Raw genomic sequence first — 20,131 nt, forward strand, 5'->3', positions numbered from 1 at the left:
TGAATAAGACGTGCAGGCCAAGAGATTTCTTGGAAGAGACTTGGAGGGTCTGAAAATGAAAGCCAGTGTGACTCAGCACTTCTCCAAGATAGCCCAAATTTGCTGCATCTGGAAACTACAGTACAGACGGTTCACAGCAAACCGGGCATCCTGCATCCAGGGATGTAGTGGTCCAGGGGGATTGGCAAGTGCCACCTAAAAAATTCCAGTGACTCCATTAGGTATGGTCTGATACACAGCTGTAGAATTCTTAAGTCACTGTCTAATTAGGAAGTTGTTATCAAAACACACCACAGACTATTTTTTTTAAATTACAGTTTTTTGGTGGAATGCCAACTGGGAGAGGTCACAAGATATAATGCATGCCTGGATTATATCACAACAAACAACAAACAAGATCTCATAAATAAATTGTTATAATTGACAAAACAGCTCTGAATATTTTTCTTTTATTCAGAACAAAAGAAAGAAAAATAGTGAGCTGGATAACATTTGAGGGCTTACTTACATGCCTGGAGATATGCTAAGTATTAAACATGTTCCGGTTCCTTTAAGACTCACAGTAATCGATGATGTCAGTGCTAATACTATTCCCATTTTGCAGGGAAGACACTGAATCTTGACCAAGGCTAATAAGCAGTAAGCCGGGTTTGCCTGGCTCCAGAGCTTACTGTCAATGTCATTAACTAATACTGCCTCTTGCAAGTAAAATTTTCTTGCTACAAATAATTATGTGAACACCACCAACTTTTTGACATGATAAGTGTGTTTTAATCAAACATTTGTGTAGTATAGAAAACGTAGTCATATATTTCCCTCAGGTAAAGCATCAGGCAGGTCTATATCCTTTTTGTTTTTTTGCTTCTAGCATAACAGGAGAAATTCTGTTTTCAAGGCTACATTCCAGAAAAGTAGTAACAAGCTGCACCTCCATATTTAGTGACAGTCTGATAGTCTTGTTAAAAAGGAAACATCAGGTCCAAAATGGAGTCACTTGTACTAAGTCCCATGTCAGCAAACCAAGGCTTGATACCTAACCTCACTGCAGCTTCAGGCTCTTACAGGAATATAACTGTTACCCAGTCAATCTGGAATTACCTGGTCAGCTGTAGTGAAGTAATCAGCCCACCTGACATACGCATTCTGTTCCCCTTATGAGGGTGATCTTGCCTCATAAGGTCAATGCATTCATTTATTTTTAATTAATTTTTTATTTTTATTAAAGTATAGTTGACATACAGTGTTATATTACTTTCAGGTATATAGTACAGTGATTTGACAATTCTGTATATTACTGCTCACTGTGATAAGTGTAGTCACCATCTATCCACCATGTCATTATTATAATATTATTGACCATATTCCCTATGTTGTACTTTTCATCTCCATGACTTATTTATTTTATGACTGAGAGTTTGTACCTTTTCATTCTCTTCACCTATTTTACCCATACCGCCACCTCCTTCCCTCTGGCAACCAACAGTTCTCTGTATTTATGAATCTGTTTCTGGTTTTTTTTGTTGTTATTTCTTTCATTTTTTAAGAGTCTGAGTATAAGTGAAATCATGTTATTCATCTTTCTCTGTCTGACTTATTTCACTTAGAATAATAGCCTCTAGGTCCATCTATGTTGTCACAAATGGCAAGTTCCACTACTGGGTATTTACCCAAAGAAAATAAAAACACTAATTCAAAAACACACATACATTTCTGTGTTTACTGCAACATTATTTGCAATAGCCAAGATACAGAAGCAACCCAGATGAATGGATAAAGAGGATCTGGTATATATATATACACAATGGACCATTACTCAGCCATAAAAAAGAACGAAGCACTGTTTTTTGCTAATTTCCTTTCCCCCTTTTCCGCCTTTAAAAACTCTTCCTTTTCTACAGCTCAGCAGACTTGTATTCACTAGATGGGGTGCTGCCCAACTCATGAATTGTTGAATAAAGCCATTTTGATCTTTAAATGTATTCCGTCGAAATTTTGCTTTTAAACACTCTTAACATAGTTTTCTCTAAAGACCATTAATTACCTCATATTGTATACTGCAGTCTCAATTTTTTAAAAAATCCAAGTCCACAGTTATTTATTTTTCCTTTGTAGAATTCTGACTTTGTGTTGATTTAATTCAGAAAGAGTTTAATAGGGGTGCCTGGGTGGCTTGGTTGGTTAAGGGTCCAGCTCTTGATTTTGGCTCTGGTCATGATCTCGAGGTCATGAGATTGAGTCCCATGTTGGGCTGTGCACTCAGCACAGAATCTGCTTCGGATCTCTCTCCCTCTCCTTCCTGCTTGCGTGCTTTTGCTCTCTCTCTCTCTCTCTGCAAAATAAATAAAATCTTTTTATAAAGGGAGAGTTTAAGAACAAGACCTGGATTTTCATTTAATACTTTATTTTCTCAGAATCTGATCCATGGGAAGTGATCTTTATGGTACATACACTCAGTACACAATGGATCATAGTGCTCTATCACTGATTTTCACTCTGTGGGCTTTCACCCCTGAATCTTTCTGCTTGGCGGAGACAGTGTGCTTAGCTCCACTCTATAGATCTCGAGTCCCTTAAACCAGTTATAATAATCCTTCCCTTTTGTCAGATACCCACTCTCCCAGTCTCCCTTGCAGCTAGTGGTGGCCATGGGATCCAGTCTTCATCAATGAGATATATGGGTGAAGTCTGTTAAGAGGATTTTTAAGAAAGATTTTATTTTCAGATAATACAACAGACACAAGAAGAAAAGTTTACTGGCACCACACCTTGTTTCGTTTCTACGTGCTGCTTCTGTGAACATATTTCCTGGAAAGGCAAGCTCCATCTTGTGAGCATCAGGCAACATGCTAAAGACAACTGAACAGAAAGCTAGAAAGGCCTGGATCCTCTGAAGCTGAACCAAGCCTGCTACTTCCTACCTCTTAACTACTTGTTAGGTAAGGAAACTAAATTTTTAATTGCATAAGCCAGTGTTAACCAAGTTTCCTATTTCTTGGTATTAAAAGTCTTCCTAATGATTATACATATCACAAATGTATATGTTAGATTTGTAAGACAAGGCACCCCAGTGACACATGCCGGTGCATTGTTTGCTCGGTCATTGCTGTCAAGATTAAGTCACATGCTCTTGTATTGGTGATTTCTTAACATTCTTGGCTTTGACAGGCCACTTCCAAAAGGTTGGTTATCACATTATTACAGAAATAACTATATAATACACTTGTTATTTTTCATGAGTATTCAATATGAATACATTTTAGAAGAAAATCTGCTGGCATTGATTTTTCCTCCCAGGATCACCTGCAGACATAAAAATGAATGCTCCTGATTTGGAAAAGACTGACCCAGCAAGCTCCTCTCTTCCCACTTAAAGCCATCCCCAAGGCTGCAGCTCAGAGCCAGGGTGAGCCTGCTGATCACAGAGGGCAGCTGTGGCAGAGTGTTCATTAGAGGAACCCAGACATGATCACAAATACATTTCCTGGAGGTTGCACTTAAGTAGTAAACTTGAAGCAGTTGAAAACAGAATGCTTTTGAGTTCTCAATAATTGTGTAATCAAAGCCACAGTGCCCCAGATCCAGAGCTGTGTGGTCTGGAAGAGAATGGGTGGGAGATGCAGACCAAGGATGAAGAAAGCAATAGGACACAGGCTGCCTCCTTTCTCACCCGTGGGGAAGGTGTCTAGTGATTCCCCAGTGAAAAGGGATTTGAAGTTAACATCACAGCTAAATTACTTGTTACTTTACTATTAGACATAATTATGCTTTGTAAACAACTCTTGAGCAAAACTCTTTCACTTCTTTTTTTCATCGTATAGGGCTAGTAATTTCAATTAATCATCTTTTTCACCTTTGTAAGCTTTTTATTTAAGATTTATTTATTTGAGAGAGAGAGAGCATGAGAGCAAATGGGGGGAGGGGCAGAGGAAGAGAGTCTCAAGCAGACTCCCCGCTAAGCATGGAGCCCTTCATGCAGGCCCATCTCATGAAACATGAGATCCCGACCTGAGCCAAAACCAAGAGTCAGATGTTCAACTGACTGAGCCATCCAGGTGCCCCCACTTTTGTAAGCTTTTAAATGAAAGAGACCCTTCATGGTGATATCTGGCATGGGTGGACCCAGTTGATGATTTTAGTCAGACTTCTTATCTCTAGAGTGAGCTCCAGTAGGGGAGCAGAAATGCCCTCTTATTTCCCTCGTCCTGCTTAATGGTCTAATGTTTATAAAGCACTTCACACAGTCTGCTTATAGTAAACACCACAGATAATAGCTTTCTCTCCTAGCCCTTACAGAGGCCTTTCTCAGCACTGCTTATATTTCCCAAGAATAACTGTCATCGTCACTAATGAGAAAGATGATAGTCACACCGTGTACACCTCTGTTAGAGCATACCTTAAAATGGGCAGCACACCGTAATTGAGACAATAACAAAATTTGTCCAGCTGAGACTGAAAATCACATTTTCTGAGGAATGGCTGATGTGCTGGCGATGTTTAGTCTGGAATAATGAAATCTTAGGAGAAATGTATTTGAAAGGTATCTTCAACCATATACAAGGCTATCATGTTGCAGAGGGCTTTGCCTTGTTCTCTTTGGGCCCCAGAGGATGGAAATAGGCTCAGTGAGTAAAGGAGTACAGAAATTAGTTTTTAGTCTACCTCCTTCAGTAGTGTGGTTCTCAAGAATCATGGGCTAACTTAAGAGAGTGCTGACATGTTGGTTTGAAAATTTAGGAGACATGGAAACCAGGTCATAACTTTGTTCTAACCCAAATCAGACCACCAAGATTTTATAAGCTACACAGCTGAACTCTGCTCACAATCCTGCCCCCTTCCACACTGTGATCTGTAACAGAAGAGTCAGGAGATATCTCTAATCCCAGCTTGTCCGGGGCTCTGCCTCAGCCCTTGACAGCCAGATTTGTAACAGTAGTATGACGCTTAGCACTATGCTTTGAAGAAGCAAAAATAACAAATATTAGATATGCTTGGACTGGTTCCTAGGGGGAGGGGTCTGCTGGAAATAACAGTGTTGTTCTAAGGCAATTTGTTGGGGTTAATTAAAAAAAATAAAGCCACGCAAATATGAGGCTATTCATAACAATTCAAAACCACCTGCCTTGAAGAAATCATCTCAGCTGAGGGGGCGGTGAAAATTTTCCTCCAGTCTATTATCTGTCCTTTCCATGACTATCAGGCTTGTATGATTATTGACATTATTTTTCAACATTCCCACACACTTTCTTTCCCACTAGAAGTCATTCATGTCTCTGCTTTATTGCTGGGTGTTCTTCAACCTTGAAACCCAGAGATTCCCCCATAACCAGCACCCTACCAATGATCCTCTGGGCTGAGAGGAACAGTAATGAGCTTATGGTAAGAGGAGAAGAGGTAGCCCTCTTATGAGGATGGTGTAGTGATGGAGAAGGTGGTCCCTCTTGCTGACCTCTGGTCCCGTGTCCTGAGACACCAGGAGGCCAGCTGATCTTCTGTGTGACAGTACATGAGCTCAACTCTGGCTGCCTAAAAAGATAAACATTGTGAAACCTCTCCCTTAAGGAAAAGTTGAGGAATTTATTTAAAGTCATAATGAACATAAACTCATATATGGAATCTTTGAACACTTAAAAATAACAATAACAATAGTAGTAAAGGAGACTATAGTCAGATAGTAATTTTTATTAATAAGTTTATTGAAGCATAATTTTCATACTATAAAATCACCCAGATTAAATCTACCATGATTTTCAGGAAGGTTACAGAATTTCCAGCCATCACCACAGTCTGATTTCATGTCATCTCCATTGCCCTCAAAAGAAACCTTGGGTCCCTTTACTGTCACTCCCCATTCCCACCCCCAGCGCTAGGCAACCTCTAATCTCCTTTCTGTCTCTGTGGGTTGGCCTGTTATGGACACTCCATGGAAATGGAATCATACGGACATATTCTTCTGTTCTGACTTCTTCCACTGAGCATGAGATTTTTGAAGTTCATCCATGCTGTAGCATGTGCCAGTACCTCATTGCTTTTTATGTCAAATACTATTCCATGGTGTGGACATACCACATTTGTTCATTCATTTATCAATTGATGGACATTTAGGCTGTTTCCACTTTTTGCCGCTAGTGAATAATAGTGCTATGAACAGTCATATATAACAGTCTTTTAAAGGGCTTATCTAAAATCTCATCCTAGCTCTTCTTTCCAGTAGACTAAGAAAGTGTCTTAAAGGTCCATTTCTTCCATCTGAGTCACTATTTGAACCTATTTCCTTCTCCATATCTTCCTTCATGTCTGCCCCTGCCCATTCTTTTGCAACAGCGTCCAGTACCAAATTACTTGCTATTCTCCGGAAGGCTTTGTAGGATCCACCAACATACCTATTTAAAATATTGTATTTCAGGCTGCATTCCAGCTATTAGAATGTTTTAATCAACTTCCTTTCATACTGTCCTACAATCTCCAGCCAACCCCTTTGGCCCCATTCTTGTGAGGCATAGTATAAGGGTCTCTTTTCAGGACATGGAAACATAGAATTTTTAGATGGAAAAATCAGATGCCAGATAGGGACAGCCAGTAGGTAAAACCAGCCACATCATCTCTAACAGTTAGATCTTTGGCTAATTAAGTTCCCAGCACTGATGGTTGGGAGCAGAAGATTCGATTTTACTTTAGAAAGGAAAAAAAAGAAAAATCACTCATTTAAACCTGAAGTAAGTTTACAAGTGAGCAATATCTCTATTAAAACGGTATAAAAAATTTCCCCTTTTGTTCAGATCTTAGATAATAGCACATGATCACACTTTGTATTTCCTACAAAGAAAAATAAGATTTCCATTTATTTTAATGAAGACCTAGTTCATAATATCCAATTGGTAAACTTAATGACCTTGATACTTCAGGAAATTGGACTCCAATTGCTAATGGAAAGACTAATTTTTTTTTTATTCCTAGGCTTGGTGTGTACATATATGCATACACAAAAAGTATTAAAATTCCTCAAAATGAGCATAATTACATTTTTCTTTTTTAAAAAAATTTTTAAAATTTTTTTGCAGAGTGAGAGCATGAGTGGGAGGAAGGGCAGAGAGAGAAGGAGAAGCAGACTCCCCGCTGAGCAGGGAGCCTGATGTGACCTGGGGCTATATCCCAGGACCCTGGGATCATGACCTGAGTCTAAGACAGATGCTTAACCGACTGAACCACCCAGGTGTCCTTACTGACTTTTTTTCTCAAAGAAGAATCCTTAACGTTCTCTAAACCAAAAAAAACCGCTTTACTTTACAGCCTCAAGGGTAATTCTTCAGGGTTCCCACCTACATGTGAAAGGAGGAGGTTGGACACATTTATAGACAAGGCTCCAAAAGTTGAGGAAAAGCCTGTGCACGAGCCCCAAGCCTGATCTCATCCCAGGTCCCTCCCCTTCAGATTTCCATCTCCAGTGGTCAGTGGGTATGTTCTAGGAGGTGGGTTTCCCAGCAGTTCTCCAGAGCCCAGTCCCTCCTATCAAAAAGGATATGGTGTCCCCAAAGCCCATATTTCTTTAATTTGCTCATTCAAGGAATGAGGTTGGTTATTGTCAGTTTCTCTTTTCCAACATCTCTGGAGGTAGAGACTTCTGTGAGTACTGCCAAGGGAGGGAACAATCTCTAATTTTTTCCATCTAATCTTCCTCCCCCTTAGTGGCAAAAAATATTTTATCCTCCACCCATAAGCAAAAGGTAGTTTATGAGAGGGGTTTAACTTTTTCCTCTTTGCAGCCTGAAGGATGATTTTGAAGGAGGTCAGTATATGCCACCCACAAATATGTCAATTTGATATAAGTATTATTTTGAGCTGAAAGCAATTAAAAATCAACCGGTACAGGTAAAGACTCTACCTTTCTCTTTTCTTCCTAAAAGCAGGACATGCATTTCCATTTGTGTTGGTGTTCCCTCACCCATTCCTACCACCATAGGAAGAAGCAGAGAACCCTCTTATCAGTGGAGACAGAAAGTCAACACCAAAACAAGTTTGTGTAAAAAGATATTAGTAAAATAACCCTTATCTTCCATTAATCCCCCCAATTATTTCCTACTCACTTCCTCACAATCTTTTGTCCCTTGAAGCCCAAATCCCCTTTCCTTTGTTAAAATGGAAAAGTCTAACCGCTTTTTTGTGAACTCCCATGCACTTAAAATACTATAAAAGTTGTACACCTTTTCTTTGGTAACCTGTCTTATGTTAGTTTAATTCACAGACCTCTAAACACAGAACCTAAGAGGTAGAGAAGAAGTCTTTTTTGTCCAGAAAGTTTTCAGTCTGGATTCTGAGCATTCATTACAGGCCGAGTATAGCACCTGTACAAAGGCGTGTCCAATCTGTGAGTCTTTTAAAAAGCTTCCCCCAGTGAATTTTTAGTGATGTGATCCATATAGTGACTTGAATCTCCGTACAGGGCCTCACCCCTGTATGAACAAGTCCTTTAAAATTTATTTTGAATGCCACAGGCATGTCCAGATTTTTCTGCCTCAGTCTGATTTACTCCATCATAATTCAATCCAAAATGTGTAGCTCTCAGAATTTGCCATACTTGCTTTGGTAGTTGTGGCTCATTAAGGGTCCTATCGAGTAACTTAAAGGAATACAGAAATTACTGTCCCTTTTGACATAGGCATCAGAAAGTCCCCTTCTAAAAATCTTTACAAATTATTAAATGATAATATTTTCTCAAGTCTTTAATAGTTTTTTCTTCATCCCATTGTAAAATAAAAGCAATTAGTATGAATAATACAAAAACAAAAAGGATGCCATTACACAAATGTGTCGCCAGTTGTAATTGGTCAATACCTTCTTGCCTTGAGAAATTAGATAATGAGGGAGGATAGAGTTTTTGATAATTTTTGCTTGGCTGAGTTATTAAACCTCTTGAAAGGATTATTTGGATTCTTCATGCTTATTAACATCATTCTTCAGTAGTTTGGGGTCCAAAAAGTATGAACCATAGTCAATTAGAGCTGCCTTTTGAGTAGTATTGGGTCTCTGGGAGGTAGTCAGTGTGCCGTCAGTAGAGTGTTGTTAGTTGAGGGAGTGAATAAGCCTCAAGCAGCCTCCACTTGAGGTGGTTATGGAGGTAATATGTGTCTATACTTAGTGGGCACAGCACAGGGGACTGGCATCTAGTTAATGTCCAAAGTTTTCTGAAACCCCACCCTTCCATGAGCCTCTAGTTAGCCTCAGGTTGCAAAAGAAAGACAGATGAACAATCATATTTCCTGTCTGAGTGCTTCAGGGAATTTACAGTGTTTTTCTTCAGTTTCATTGATTGTGTAGTTCTGGTTCCTTAGGAAGTCTCATAATTTATCAGTGCCCCTTGGCAACTTCTTATGTATAAACTGCAATCCCAACAAAAAATATTGATGGAACAATTTCAGTCCAGACCTTCTGATCAGGCTCTGATATAAAATCTGTGTTTTATTCTAGTCTGCTTTTTATTGCTTAATGAATAGAGTTTGCCTTGGGAAGACAGAGACTGTCATACTTTGATTTGATTTCAAGAATTCTGAAGCATTTTCAGTGCTGGCCCGGGGAGTTTTGCTATTCCCTGAGTCATGTTTCAGAAAAGGAGCTCTGTGAATTTATTTTGTAAAGCATTTCAGGCTATCGTCAATGAAAAGCTGAAATTCAAAATAATGCAAACTTAGCTTTCATCTCATTCCATTGACCAGAGGCTTGTTTGAAGGTTACATCTGATTGATAATTTGATTCATGTTGATTGACTGAGGTAAAACACATTAATTGTCTCCAGACTAAGATTGGGGCCAGCCCTGTGAATCTGGCAGCCGCATCTGGAAAAAGAGTATAAAGAGCCTCTGCTTTGTGTCTTTCTGTCATGTGATCATGCCACATTTCTAGGCAAAGGAGAAGAGTTGCCTGGAAAATGTGACTCTCTCCCCTAAAGGTCTGAAAGGAGCATAGGGTATCCCTTTTTCCTTCAGTCTTTGCTCCTTTGGGTCTTCGGACATCCTTAGGCTGACTGTGACTTGGGCTCTAGCCTTCCTGAGCAAAAGCATTTTCAGTAAATGCTGGCTTGGATAAGAGGCCAAAGGGTCTGTTCATTTTGCTTGAAGGGAATCAGGAGAGGGAACAGGGGCATCCTAATACATTCTTAAGACAAGCATTTGATTTTTTTGTTTTCCCGGGAGGGCTGAGCAGAGAGGGCAGGTTCATCCTCAAACAGTAGCGATTCAGCTAAAGTATTAAAAAGAACTTTTTTTGTGTGAGATATTGACCTGCCTACCCCAGGGAAGTGGAGTTTTCCTACGATGAATAAGCAGTTCAATGCTGTCTGGAGGTGGGAAGATGAACTGTATCACCATTTCAAGTTTGCTCCTGGTTGTAGAGCTCTGTAATTTCTTCCTGGACATGGTTTCTATTTTTGGAAGAGCAGAAAGATTTGATTTCAAAGGCAGATAGGAAAACTGCATGTGGGAGAACCTCTGGTGCAGGAATTCTTACATGAGATCCCCAGCTGCTAACTGAGGGGCATCAGAGGCCTACGAACTCCTGAAATTATATATGAAATTGTGTTTTTGTGGATATTAGGGAGAGAACATTCATAGCTGCCATCAACTTCACAAGGGAGTCTATAATTAAAAGACAAAAAGGAAAAGAAAACCATTAAAAAATCATTGCTCCAAGGGAAGAATTTTTTCATCGAGGATGACTAATCCTGGATATTCTTCTCAGACCTTTGCAATTTGGTGAGAAGATGAGGCAGATGGCTGGGGAGGGTGGGAAAGAGCCCTCTCCACTGACAAAGGGCTGAACTACAGGGAAGAAGTGCAGGATGCCTCCACCCTGATGTATTCATGCATTTGTTCAACAAATACTTAATTAACACCTATTGTGTGCCAGGCGGGATTCCAGGCATTGCAGATACAGCAGTGAACAAAACATAAAGATTCCTGCCTGTCTATGGTATATATGGGTTGGGGGGAGGTAGTGGCAGAAACAAATAGTAAACATAAGTGTATCATATAGTGGGGCAGGGTAAAAGGGACTGACCATGTAGAGGAGAGGAGCAAGACTGAGGAAAGGAGGCAGTTTGCATTTTTATATAGGGCAGATCTCAAAGAGAAGGTGTTATTTGGTCAAAAACTTGAAGGAGGCAAAGGAGATACCCTTGCAGATGTCTTATATCCCGGGGAAGAACATTCCAGCAGAGAAAACAAGCAGTATGCTCCTGAGATGGGAGGGTTAGGGACTATTTGATGAACAGCAAAGAGGTCAGTAGAAGCAGAGAAGACAAAGGGGAGAATAAATAGATAGAAGAACATGTAACTGGGGAGGAGGAGGCAGACCACATAGGATCTGGTGATTCATTATAACAACTTTTTTTTAAATGTTTTTTTATTATATTATGTTAGTCACCATACAGTACATCCCTGGTTTCTGATGTAAAGTTTGATGATTCATTAGTTGCGTATAACACCCAGTGCACCATGCAATACGTGCCCTCCTTACTACCCATCACCGGTCTATCCCATTCCCCCACCCCCTTCCCCTCTGAAGCCCTCAGTTTCTTTCTCAGAGTCTATAGTCTGTCATACTTCATTCCCCCTTCTGATTACCCCCCCTTTCTTTATCCCTTTCTTCCCCTACCGATCTTCCTAGTTCTTATGTTCCATAGATAAGAGAAATCATATGATAGTTGTCTTTCTCTGCTTGACTTATTTCACTTAGCATTATCTCCTCCAGTGCCGTCCATGTTGCAGCAAATGTTGAGAACTCGTTCTTTCTGATAGCTGAGTAATATTCCATTGTATATATGGACCACAACTTCTTAATCCAGTCATCTGTTGAAGGGCATCTCGGTTCCTTCCATGATTTAGCTATTGTGGACAATGCTGCTATGAACATTGGGGTGCATATGGCCCTTCTCTTCACTATGTCTGTATCTCTGGGGTAAATACCCAGTAGTGCAATGGCCGGGTCATAGGGTAGCTCAATTTTTAACATTTAAGGGACCTCCACACTGTTTTCCAGAGTGGCTGTACCAACTTGCATTCCCACCAACAATGTAGGAGGGATCCCCTTTCTCCACATCCTCTCCAGCAATTGTTTCTTGCCTTGCCTTGTCAATTTTTGCCATTCTAACTGGCGTAAGGTGGTATCTTAGTGTGGTTTTGATTTGAGTTTCCCTGATGGCTAATGATGTTGAACATTTTTTCATGTGTCTATTAGCCATTTGTATGTCATCATTGGAAAAGTGTCTGTTCATATATTCTGCCCATTTTATGATTTGTTTCTCGTGTATTGAGTTTGAGAAGTTCTTTGTAGATCTTGGATACCAGTCTTTTATCTGTAGTGTCATTTGCAAATATATTCTCCCATTCCGTGGGCTGCCTCTTAGTTTTTTTGACTATTTCCTTGGCTGTGCAGATGCTTTTAATCTTGATGAAGTCCCACAAGTTCATTTTATCTTTTGTTTCTCTTGCCTTTGGAGATGTGTCATGAAAAAGGTTGCTTTGGCCGATGTCGTAGAGGATGCTGCCTATGTTCTCCTCTAGGATTTTGATGGATTCCTGTCTCACATCGAGGTCTTTCATCCATTTGGAGTTTATCTTTGTGTATGGTGTGAGAGAGGGTCAAGTTTCATTCTTTTGCATGTAGCTGTCCAATTTTCCCAGCACCATTTATTGAAGAGACTGTCTTTTTTCCACCGGATGTTTTTTCTTGCTTTATCAAAGATTAGTTGCCCAAAGATCCGAGGGTCCATCTCTGGGTTCTCTGTTCTGTTCCATTGGTCTATGTGTCTGTTTTTGTGCCAGTACCATGCTGTCTTTGTGATCACGGCTTTGTAGTACAGCTCGAAATCCGGCATTGTGATGCCCCCAGCTTTGTTTTTCCTTTTCAGCAATTCCTTGGAGATTTGGGGCCTTTTCTGGTTCCATACAAATTTAAGGACTATTTGTTCCAGTTCTTTGAAAAATGTCCTCGGTATTTTGATCGGGATAACATTGAAAGTGTAGATTGCTCTGGGTAGCATGGACATTTTAACTATGTTAATTCTTCCGATCCATGAGCATGGAATATTTTCCCATCTTTTTCTGTCTTCCTCAGTGTCTTTCAAGAGTGATTTATAGTTTCTGGAATATAGGTCCTTTACGTCTCTGGTTAAGTTAATTCCAAGGTAACGTATGGTTTTTGGTGCTATTGTAAATGGGATGGATTCCCTAATTTCTCTTTCTTCAGTCTCATTATTCGTGTATAGAAATGCAACTGATTTCTGAGCATTGATTTTGTATCCCGCCACGTTACTGAATTGCTCTATAGCTTCTAATAGTTTGGGCGTGGATTCTTTTGGGTTTTCCATATAGAGTATCATGTCATTTGCGAAGAGAGACAGTTTGACTTCTCCTTTGCTGATTTGGATACCTTTGAACCCTTTTTGTTGTCTGATTGCTGTTGCAAGGACCTCTAGTACTATGTTGAATAATAGTGGCGAGAGTGGGCATCCTTGTCGTGTTCCTGATCTTAAGGGAAAGGCTTTCAGCTTTTCCCCATTGAGAATAATATTTGCTGTAGGCTTTTCATGAGATTGAAGAATGTACCCTCTACACTCTGAAGGGTTTTAATCAGGAAAGGATGCTGTATTTTGTCAAATGCTTTTTCTGCATCAATTGAGAGGATCATATGGTTCCTGAGACTTTTCTTGTTGATATGATGTATCACGCTGATCGATTTGCGAATGTTGAACCACGCTTGCATCCCAGGTATGAATCCCACTTGGTCATGATGGATAATCCTTTTAATGTACTCTTGGATTCTATTAGCCAGGATCTTGTTGAGGATTTTGGTGTCCATATTCATTAGGGAAATCGGTCTGTAATTCTCCTTTTTGAGGGGGTCTTTGCCTGGTTTGGGGATCAAGGTAATATTGGCCTCATAGAATGAGTTTGGTAGCTTTCCTTTCGTTTTTATTTTTTGAAATAGTTTTAGGAGAATAGGTATTATTTCTTCTTTGAATGTTTGGTAGAATTCCCCAGGAAAACCGTCCAGGCCTGGAGTTTTGTTATTTGGAAGGTTGTTTATCACTGACTCAATCTCTTCATAATTAATTGGTCTGTTTAAAAAATCAGTTCTTCCTGTTTCAGTCTTGGTAGTTTATAGGTTTCCAGGAAGGCCTCCATCTCTTCCAGATTGCTTAATTTATTGGCATATAGCTGTTGATAAAAGTTTCTAATAATCCTTCCAATTTCATTGGTGTTGGTTGTGACCTCTCCTTTTTCATTCATAATTTTATTAATTTGGGTCCTTTCTCTTTTCTTTTGGATAAGACTTGTCAGTGGTCTGTCAATTTTATTGATTCTCTCAAAGAACCAGCTTCTAGTTCTGTTGATCTGCTCTACTGTACTTCTGGTTTCTAATTCATTGATTTCTGCTCTAATCTTGGTCAGTTGCTTTCTCATGCATGGATTAGGCCTGTCCCTCTGTTGCTGTTCCAGCTTCATGAGGTGAGAATATAAAAACTGCATTTTAGATTTTTCTCTTCTTTTGAGTGAGTCTTGGATGGCTATGTATTTCCCCCTTAGGACTGCCTTTGCAGTATCCCATAGGTTTTGGACCATTGTGTTTTCATTCTTGTTGGTCTCCATAAATTGTTTAAATTGATTTTTGATTTCCTGGTTTATCGAATCATTCCTGAGTGGGATGGTTCTTAGTCTCCCAGTGTTTGAGTTTCTTCCAAATTTTTTCTTGTGGTTGAGTTCCGTTTTCAAAGCGTTGTGGTCTGAGAATATGCAGGGGATAATTTCAGTCTTTTGCTATCAGTTGAGACCTGTTTTGTGTCCCAGAACATGGTCTGTTCTTGAGAATGTTCCATGGGCATTAGAATAGAATGAGTATTCTTTGGTTCTGGGGTGTAGTGTTCTGTGTATATCTATGAGGTCCAGCTCGTTGAGTATGGCATTCAAAGCCTTTGATTCTTTGCTTAGTTTTTGCCAGGGTGTTCTGTCTATTTCTGATAGTGGAGTGTTGAGGTCCCCTACTATTAACGTATTTTTATCTACATATCTCTTTATTCTGGTTAAGAATTGGCTTGTGTATCTTGCTGCTACCCTGTTGGCATATATATTTATAATTGCCATATCCACTTGTTGGATACATCCTTTAAGAATAATATAGTGCCCTTCTGTGTCTCTAACTATAGTCTTTAGTTTAAAATCCAGTCTGTCTGATATGAGAATTGCTACCCCAGCTTTCTTTTGAGGTCCATTGGCGTGAAAGATGGTATTCCATCCCTTTACTTTCAGTCTGAATGTATCTTTAGGTTCAAAATGAGTCTCTTGTAGACAGCAAATGGATGGGTCATGTCTTTTTATCCAATCTGCCACCCTGTGGCATTTATGGGAGCATTTAGGCCATTTACATTGAGACTGAATATTGAGAGATATGATTTTAATGATGCCATGTTGCCAGTAAAGTCTTTGTTTCTATAGATTGTGACTTTCTGTTCTGTATCACTCTTGGGGCCTTTTTACCTTTATAGAACCCCCCTTAATATCTCCTGTAGGACTGGTTTTGTGGTTATGAAATTGGTCAATGACTGGCGATTCTGGAAGGTCTTTATTTCTCCATCAATTCTGAATGACAGCCTTGCTGGATAAAGGATCCTTGGCTGCATGTTTTTCTCTGAAAGAGCTTTAAAAATGCCCCCCCCCAACCCTTTCTCTCATTCCAGGTCTGTGTAAACACATCTGACGTAATTCTGATACCTTTGCCTTGGTACGTGAGAAATTTCTTTGCCCTGGCCTCTTTCAAATCTGTATCCTTGGATCTAATATTTGCGAAATGCACTATGATGTGATGTGGCGTAGGTTTGTCGTGGTTGAGCTTGGGAGGAGTTTCTCTGCCTCTTGGACACGAATGTTTGTTTCCCTTGCTAGATTAGGGAAGTTTTCAGCTACAGTTTGTTCAAATATCTCTTCTAGACCTCTGTTTTTCTCCACCCCCTCGGGGATGCCAATGATTCTGACATTGGAAAGTTTCATTGAGTCAGTAATCTCCCGTAACCTACATTCGTGGGCGTGGATTTTTTTAAGCCCAGATTCTATTTTAGCTTTCTCTTCTACTAACCCATCCTCCAATTCACTGATACGTTCTTCTGCCTCATTCACCCTGGCCGTCAGAGCCTCTAGTTTTGACTGCATTTGGCTCATAAAATTTTTAATTTCTGCTGGATTCGCTCACATCCGCCCTTAGAGATTCTATATTCTCATTAACGTTTTTGTTAATACCTTTTTCAAGTCTACACATCATCTTGACCATTGTTACTCTGAATTCCATTTCTGATAATTTGGTTATATCCATATCCATTAGTTTTGTGGCAGAGGCCACAGGCTCATTGTCTTTTCTTTGCTGGGGGGGGGCTTTCTCCTCATCATTCTGATGAGGAGAGGTTGCGGGGTTGTTCAGAGCCCAAATTATTGACTGGGACCCAGGCCGTGTGCCCTTGTTTTATAGGGATCTTAGGGATGTGGGCTTCTTGATTTTTCAGCCTGCCTTCTGGGGGAGGGGCCTGTTGCACCGATACTCAGGCAACCCTGTTTGGGTAGAGTCTCCGTGTCCCCTGCATGGGGGGATGGGGATGGGCACACTGTGAGCCAATATTTCGAGGCTTTTGTTCTCTGGTGGCTTTCCCTGGCGGTTTGCTGTGCCTCTTCTGAGAGTCAGAGCAGCAGTGGCCGAATCTCAGCCTGTCTCAGAACAGAGGGATCGCGGACCGTTCTCCACTGATGTTCTGGCCACTTTAACTCTGTTTCTGTTGGTGCTGTTCAACCCTGCAGCGTCCCGGGGTGTGCGCCCCACACCCGGCGTCCCAGCCCTCACTTCCACGGCCGGTGCGTCTCTGTCCTTGTGTTTCTAACACCGCCAGCCACCAGCTGCCTGTTGCCCCCGTGAGCTCCGAAGCTCCGGTTTTCAGTCTGGTGGCGTGCGCTCCCCGCTCATGGTCTCAGTCTGTTCTCTTGTGGGTGCCCTCCGTGAGTCCGCCCGCTCCCCCATGCAGGTGGCTACCGCTTCCCGGCGCCCGAACGCGGCATCTCCCTCCCCCTTCTGTTTATCTTCCGATATCTGTGTGCGGTTCCACGGCTCCCCGCTTCGTACCTCAATACTCAGCGCTGGAGATATTCATTTGTAGAGATCCAGATGTATCTTCCTGTGTCTCAGGCTGATTCCGTGGATGATCAGGCTGGTTTGGTATCTATCCAACTCGACTCAGGGGACCGGCTGAAAAAGGGGTCTCCTACTCCTCTGCCATCTTAACTCTTAACCCCCATTATAACAACTTTGAACCGTCATTGAAGAGTTTGAGGAGAGAAGTTAACTTATGCTTTAATAGGATTAATCTGGTACTGTTTTGGGGAGAGACTATAGGGGGAAAGTTTGGAAACAGGGAGACCAGTGAGAAGTGATCCAGGAGAGACAGTGGTGGCTTGGACCAGGATGGCAGCAGCAGAACTGGTGAGAAGAGACAGGTCTGGATATATTTTGAAGGGAGAACCAATAGAACTTCCTTATGGATTGGTATGGAGCCTTTATCAGCACGACTCCATTTCTTTTTCCACACCTGCTCCTCACTGGTGTGAGTAGATAGTGTCTCAGCCCACTCTCTGTCCCAGGTTGGCCCATGGTCTGTGTCAGCGCGTCCTGTACAACAGCCACTAGCCACTTGTGGCTGCTGAGCACTTAAATGTGGCTAGTTTGAATTGAGTCGTGCTTTAAATGTAAAATACTATATTTTGAAAATTTAGTACAAAAATGTTAAGTATTTCATGGGTAATTTTTTAAATATTGATTGCATGTTGAAATGATATTTTAGATACATTGGGGGAAGTAAAAGTTATTAAAATTGATTTCATATCTTTCTTTTTTACTTTCTTAATATGACCAACATGAAATTTTAAATTACATGCTTAGCTCACATCATATTTTATATTTCAATTGGATAGCACTGTTCTAGAGAATATTTGAGAGACCAGTGGTTACATTTGAATCTAAGGTCCTTCTGGGCTCATTCTATTGAGAATGGAAAACTGATTTGAAACACCGGCCTAGCAGTGATAAAGGGCCATAAATTTCCAAAATATTTATTGTGCAGAGCCTCACATGTTGCTTTCTTTGAATGAAATGAGAGATTTTCTCATGTGCAGACACCCTGAGGTTGGCTCAACCAGACCTCAGCAGTCAATAACTGGACCTCACCTGCAGGTGCCCTTGAGAGGACACTGCTTCAGAGAGCCAGAGATTGATTCCTCTCCACCACCTGTAGCAACACAGCACTAAGCCTCCCACGGTGGTGATCCCTTAGGTCCAACTTGAGATATCATTTCATATTGACCTAGTGTGAATATCTAACTCCTGGTGGCCAGGTGATATCTGAGCATCTTTTAACAATGGGTGCATGCTAGGGCTACAAGTTTCTGAATACTTTTTCCTGTTTATTGTGTAGAGAGACCTTGCATATACAGTCTTCTCTCTTTTATACAGAGCGTAATGCTGAATACTGTGATTAGTACAAACGGTTTTAGACCCTTTGAGTCAGGATCTCTGAGGAGGATTCACATCTCTATCAAGCTTCACAGGTGATTTCTGTGCTCCCTGAAGTTAGAGAGCTGCCATAGAGAAATGGCAGCAGGATGAAGGTTACTATTCCCTCCTTTCAATCAAGAGTCTTATGCTTTGCAGCTCTATTTTGGGGGGCTTAGTCTAATATGTCCTAAATTATTATACTCGTGTGTGTGTGTGTGTGCACGCACGCATGCACGCGAGAGAGAGAGAGAGAGAGAGAGAGAGAGAGAGAGATAACAATAGAAAATCAATGTGAGTGACCATAACAACAAAAACTTGAACCTATTTTCATTGTCTGGGAGGAAAATTCCACCCTGAGTCACAGGCAGGCAGTTCTGGGCAGCTCCCACTTCATAGGCTCGGGCTCTTCAGGCTTCATCTCCTCCTCCTGTCTCCTATCTAGAGCTGCTGAAGCTGGCAGGGGAATGGTCTCTTTTGCCATTCACTTGGGGGTATCCCTTTTAAAGCTCCTGTCTCCTACACTCCTCTCCCTGCCAACCCCCCCCCCCCACGTCCTGCCACTTTCTTTCTAATTCTTTTTCTCTGTAGCCCAAAACATCTTTGGTGGGTAGTGGACTGTCCCCTCTCTGAGTGTGGGTACAGGAAATTCAATCCGAAACCCATTGTGTTGCTGCTGAGCAGCCAGGGCCATGGACCACAGCCAACGCAACACAACAAAACGGTAAGGCGTGTGTTTCCGCTTGCCCATGCCCAAATAACCCCCTGTTGCCCACCATCTCCCTGCTCTGTTTCCTTCAGATCATAGAGTCTTTGGGGGAGACACAACTTTACCTTTTTGTGGTGAAATCGACCCATGGAGACATGTTCCCAAATTGGTTTGTTTACCTGGATTTCATTTTTCAAGAAACAATGTAATATAATACACAGGCAGTCATGAGTATCTTTTTAACTTATAGTGGGCCTGAATTAGGGTACACTTTTAACTGCACTGTTTCAGTTCTGTCTGCTGAAAAAAAAAATGTTTGTATGTGGTCTGAGTGTGACTTGAAAATAGGAACACCTGTCCCTGAACTCTAGGAGTGGGGAAGGATGTTCCCACTACTGGTGGGGGTAGGTGGGGTGGGTGAGGATCAGGAGGTGGGTAGAAGGGGGTTCTGGGGAGGTGCTCTGGCTTAGGTGGGGAGGGGAGCCAAGAAAATTGCTCCTGAGCTCCAGTAACTCCAACATTCCCTATGCTCTATAAGAGGAGCTTGCAGCCTAAATGTACTTTCAATGAGGGACAAAGGGCAGAGGAATAGGACTTTTCTGGGATCCTGAAGTTATTCACAAAATGAGGGTTTATAGACGGGACATGGCCCACATTTTCTTTCTTTCCACTACAGTCTTCCTATTGACTGTTTCAAGACTAGAAATAAAACATTTCACATTATGTGAGATTATCCTGCTTTTTAATATTTCTGACAGGTGTCCTGCGGGTCCTTCTGGACTGGCAATCTGTCCCTTTCTTCTGTTATGCAAATGTGCTCACCCTATTTTCGTTGTCAGGGAGAGGATCAGA

The 20,131-nt window shown here is 41.1% G+C and overlaps 1 long non-coding RNA gene across 1 annotated transcript in view; it reads left to right on the plus strand.

Moving 5' to 3' along the window:
• Positions 1-20,131, plus strand: part of LOC148110070 (uncharacterized) — a 75,829-nt gene that overhangs the window by 31,189 nt on the left and 24,509 nt on the right. The window contains exon 2 of the long non-coding RNA XR_015724482.1: positions 2,723-2,936. This is a non-coding gene — a long non-coding RNA (uncharacterized LOC148110070). The remainder of the gene's footprint in view (positions 1-2,722; positions 2,937-20,131) is intronic.

Source organism: Ursus americanus, chromosome 5, assembly GCF_024610735.1.
Source record: "Ursus americanus isolate L20-20 chromosome 5, mUrsAme1.1.p, whole genome shotgun sequence".
Taxonomy (NCBI): Eukaryota; Metazoa; Chordata; class Mammalia; order Carnivora; family Ursidae; genus Ursus; species Ursus americanus.